Source organism: Brassica oleracea, chromosome C9 (genome assembly GCF_000695525.1).
Source record: "Brassica oleracea var. oleracea cultivar TO1000 chromosome C9, BOL, whole genome shotgun sequence".
Taxonomy (NCBI): domain Eukaryota; kingdom Viridiplantae; phylum Streptophyta; class Magnoliopsida; order Brassicales; family Brassicaceae; genus Brassica; species Brassica oleracea.
The window spans coordinates 17,071,310-17,076,712 of NC_027756.1; the positions used below are offsets into that span (position 1 = coordinate 17,071,310).

Genomic DNA, 5,403 nt, shown 5'->3' on the forward strand with positions numbered 1-5,403 from the left:
GTTTAAGAAGTGGTTGGATTCCTTTGCCTTCTGTATTTAATCACAACTTTACTTCGATTCGAGTATAGAGTTGTGTATTTCTTCTTCATCATAGAAAAAATACAACTAAGCTCTGCAACAAGTTGATCTTATGATTTCGTTTTTCTTGTCACTTTTATACTTTTGGATCATGAATGTTGAATTAGGGTGTATAGTTGTTTCAGGTTGCGACAACAGATAGCGTGATGGGTTTGCCTACAGAATTGACTGAGAAACTTCTAAGAGGAGCATTGGTGAGCACATAGAAGCCTCTGTCATTCTTTTGATAATTCCTTGTTGATCTCAGATATTGAGTTAGTCATAATATAGTAGTCTCTTTAATGTGTCTATTCACTTGTCAGCTTACTATTAGCCAATAGCACTTTGTTCTCAGTTTAAATTGAATACAATCGATGAAAACTGAAAGTGGTAAACCTAAAATAGAACTTCTTCTCACGGACTGTTTTGTTTACGTTCTCTATACAGGTCGGCGGATCCTGCCAGCTCCCTCTCTTGCTCTACACCTGTCTGTGTATTAGTTTGTGATAGGTTAGTTGAAAGACCATCTACATTCCTTCAGGATATTATTTACACACTTCGGTGCTCAATGCTCTTTAGTAGTAATAATTTAAGAACAAAAGAAGAAGTAGTTTGTTACCTGTCATCATCATCTTTACAAGCACCAGACAGAAGAATGTTTACTTGTTTTGGTCTCCAGCTGCTTGCCATAATCTTCAGTTTAGTGGTTGCCTCCGATGTCGCTGTCTGAGGATACATCGTGTTCATGAACACGAGGGGCCTCCATGAGCTCGAATACCCCGCATTCTCCTATCTCCCAGTTTTCACGGTGGACACTGAACTCAAAGGTAAGCTCGGTGGAAGTCACCTTTGCTTCTATTTCGAAGGTATACAAGTGCCCTGTTAAAGGCGGAGGTAGAGACAGCTCTCTTGGTCTGCAAGGGACCCCGAGACCGCTCTGTTTTTCCATGATGGTAATATATACCGTCATTAAACTCTCATCATCATCAGCCTTACTAACCGGCAAGACGCATGCCTTAAATCTCAAGGATACAGGAAGAGACCTCCTCTCGTTCAACTTCACCATCAAGGAACCTCCAGTAGCTCGGTAAGTGAAGTAGGCAGGCACTTCTCCACCAGGAAAAACCGCATGCCGACGAGTGGATGTATGGATGATAAGGGCTATGGCTTCTTTGTTCAGCCTGAAACAGTTTGCAAAATTGAGACGGATCTGCGGGTTGTTGAAAGAGCAATCTAGTCTCTCCAGGGATCTACAGTTTTCTGCATGTAGAGAGGATAAGGAATCCGAAAGCTGTGGGAGTGATACCACCTTTCTGCATCCATTAAGTACAAATCGACGTAGTTTAGAGATTTCTTTAACCCACGGAGAAATTTCTTGTATCTCTGTATTGCTCAATTGCAGCTCTGTGATGCAGCTAAGAGCATGCGGCAGTTCCTTGAGGCTTTCAGTGTATGACATCTGCAGTGTAGCAAGACGGCACCATAGCCTTGTAGATGAAGGAACTTCTTTTATTGCTGTTCCTTTTAGCCTAAGCACTCCAATGTATGTCGAAATCTGGGGAAATGACTTCAGCAAAGAGCAATCAGTGAGATCAAGCTCGTTCAGAGATTGCATGTCAATGTTGATCGGAAGAACCTCCAGCTTAGAGCACCCCTTCAAACACAGCAACTGCAATTTAAAGAGGTTTCCTATGGAGGATGGGAGTTCCACCAAGCTTGAGCAATTAACGAGCTTCAGTTTCTGAAAATTAGTGGCCTTCCCGATGGAGTGCGGGAGCTTCACCAGGCTTGAGCAATTACTCAGATCTAGTTTCTCAAGACTAATGGCATTGCCGATAGTGTAGTGTAGCTCCACCAGGTTTGAGCAGTTATTGAGATACAATATCTTGAGACTAGTGAGATTCCCCATAGAGCTGGGGAGCTTAACCAACCTCGAGCATCCTATAAGACTCAAGTACAGCAGATTTATGGCATTTCCGATGGAGGAAGGAAGCTCCACAAGATTTGAGCAATTACTGAGATCCAGTTTTTCTAGATTACTGGCACTTCCGATGGACGATGGGAGCTTCTCAAGACTGGAACAGTTATTGAGATAAAACTTCTGGAGACTAGTGGCATTTCCAATGCAAGATGGCAGATCCATCAGACTTGAGCATCCTTCGAGATTCAAGTGCAGGAGTTTAGTGGCGTTCTCTACGGAGGAAGGGAGCTCTACTATACTTGAGCAGTGACTGAGATCCAATTTCTCGAGATTGAAGAGAGTCCCAGTAGAGGGAGCGAGCTCCACCAGACTTGTACAATGTGCAAGGTTCAACTCTCTGGCACTGGAAAAAGTGAACTTCACGAAACTTGAACAGTGGCTGACATTAAGTTTCTCAAGGTTAATGAGATAATCCATTGATGAAGGAAGCTCCACCAGACTTGAGCAATTACTGAGATCCAGGTTTTGCAGATTAGTGTTATCTCCAATCGACGGGGGAAGCTGTACCAGACTTGAGCAGTGTACGAGATCCAGTTTCTTGAGATTACTGGCTTTACCAATAGAGGAGGGAAGCTCCACCAAACTTGTGCATTGATTCAAATCCATTTCCTCTAGATTAGTGGCAAGTGAGGATCAGGAAGCTCTTTCAGGTTTACAGAAGAGCAGGTTTACAGAAGAGCTCAAATTGATCCACCTGAGCGTTCCAAGCGGCTGTACATACAAATAAGCATTTTAAGGCCATTAACACTATCATACCGTTGAGATTCAATTCAAAATAAAACCTGAAATTTAGATACTAGAGAGAAATAAATAGCACTTACTTTAGTCTCTTCCCATAACTTCTCAAGCTTGCTGCCATGCATTACTAGTTCAACGAGGGACTGCGGATTCATATCTGAAGGTAAACTTGTCCCCGGAAATTGATCCCAATGTAGTATCCTAAGTCCTGTGGGTATGTTGTTCAGACCTCGTGGTAAGTGCAGTTGGTTTCTCCGGTTACCAATTCTATAGTGGAATCTTAGGAACTGAAGATTGGATAGTCCTTCGAAGGCTCTCTCACTTATATTTAAGTCTTCCGAGAGTTCAGACAAGTCAAATTTAATGCCTCGAACATTTGTGCTAACCTGAAAAGAGGATTCAAAAGATTATATGATTATGAGTTATCAAAATGAATCCACAAAGGCAATGAAAGATAAATGTGCTTACAGTATTGTTAGTGAGTACTTCACGAATATTTCTTGTATCAACTAAAAACTGAGGTCGTCCAGGCTCACGAATGTACTCTTGATGAACAATATCTCTACCCAATTGCTCTAGCAACTTTTGCATCTCTAAATAACCTGAGTTATTCATAGATATGAGAGATTTCTCAGCTAAGATGTCAAGCCCTGATCTCAAATTCGAGAACTCATTTGCAAGATACTTCTCCAGTTTTGCAATGCTTTCATAGTTGAAAAAGCAAGCTATAAAAAGAAATAACACTTTATCTTCCATGTCTAAGGCATCGTAACTAAACTTCAAAATCCTCGCAATGCTTCCATCAAGGTGCTTTTTTAACCTTAGTAGTGATTTTTCCCACTTCTGCCTGGACATTCCCCGAAAATAGGAGCCCATAACCTTTAGTCCCAGAGGGAGTTCACCGACAAGATTTGTAACTTTCCCAGCAAGCTTCTCGAAACCCGCATATGGGGAATCTTGACGGAAAGCATACCGGCAAAAGATTTTAAGAGCAGTATGAGGTGGTGGGGAATCCACTCTATAAACATCTTGGACATCATGTGCCCTCAGGACATTTTGATCTTGAGTGGTGATGATAATCCTGCTTCCACGACCACAGCTTCTAATTGGCCAATCTTGACATCCTTAGGGGATATTTGAGACATTATTTGTTGCTGCAAGTTCAACTTCGCAGTGTAGTCATCAGAGCAGGTTCTTCTCGTATGCATTGATGCTTTGATGTTCTCCACAAAGATACTATGTTGGAAATGGCTAGAGGCCTGGTTGAAAAGATGTCTGGCGATTGTGGTCTTACCAATCCCATGATGGACCCCAAATCCCAATCATCCTCACCTCATCTGAGTGTAAGCATAACAATGATTCCATGTTTTCCAAATGAGCTTTCAACCCAACTATGTTGTTAAAATCATTGGATGGCTTGGAATAATTCAACTTGTTAGAAATATCAACGGCAATTTTTTCAATCATGGCCGCTTCATCATCCCTAGCAAAGGGAGAGATTCATCAGAAAATTTTGAATTCTTGATGAAATTTTTATATATGCTAGAAAGATTGAGTGTAAGCGGTATATATATAAAAAAAGACGAACCATTTGGTTGAATGCACTCCGGCAATTGTGGCTACTTCCGCCAAAGCTTGTCTCCATCTGGCGATTTCCTCCTGTTTCCTTCCAACACACGTTTTCTTGAAAGCCCTTCCGAACTCTCCTCTCTGCTTCTTTACATCAGTTGGATCCACTTCATAGAAAACGGTCATCACTGTTTGGCCTAACACTTCTCTGCACTTTATGATTTCTACCAACTCGTCCAGACACCATGACGAGGAAGCGTAGTTCCTTGAGAGCAAGACGACTGCGATCCTCGATCCTCTGATTGCGGCTTTGAGCTCTGGACCAATTGACTTACTCCTCTCGATGTTATTATCAATGAATGGGTTGATTCCCTTGCTTTTTAACTCCTTCAGGATGTGACTGAGGAATGCTTTGCGGACATCTGCCCCGTGGAAGCTAGGGAATACTTGGTATATATAATTCTGAGAGTAGGGAGATAGAGAAGACGAAGATGGTGGAAGAGACAAAGAAGATGAAGGAGACGAAGAAGCATGATCCATTTCTTTGTCTCTTTGATGAAATCTGATCTTCTTATAAAACGTGAAACAACCTACTGCAACAACAAGAGTCCAATTTAAGAAATAACCCATCGGTATGATCGTGCACCCTACTGCAGCAGCAGCAGCAGCAGAAACAAGAATCCCAATCAAGAAAGAACCCGTCCGTATTATGATTGAGAAAGGATCGAGTTCTCAGATTTTTCTTTTTGAATCTCAACACTAACAAAAGAGAAAGGTGAGTTAAGTCTTAAGAAAAAAAGCTTTGCTTATACAAAATAGCTTCATGGGCATTTACTGAAGGTATCACGGAAAGTGACAAAAGCTGTTTCCCATGGGACACGTAATTAAGTTTCAAGGAATCCCCCCCCCCCTCCCCTTTTTTATTCATACTCAGACGCGTTATTTCCCAATCATTATTTAATTTGTGACAAATGCTTTTTTGTCTTGTATTAATATATAAAAAAAAATAAAGTGCTTTTATCTATGGGGTTATTTGTGGAATAACCAAAAAAAGAATA

General features: G+C 41.3%; 1 pseudogene; it reads right to left on the minus strand.

Moving 5' to 3' along the window:
• Positions 1-347: 347 nt before the first annotated feature.
• Positions 348-5,183, minus strand: LOC106312903 (annotated as a pseudogene).
• Positions 5,184-5,403: the final 220 nt, after the last annotated feature.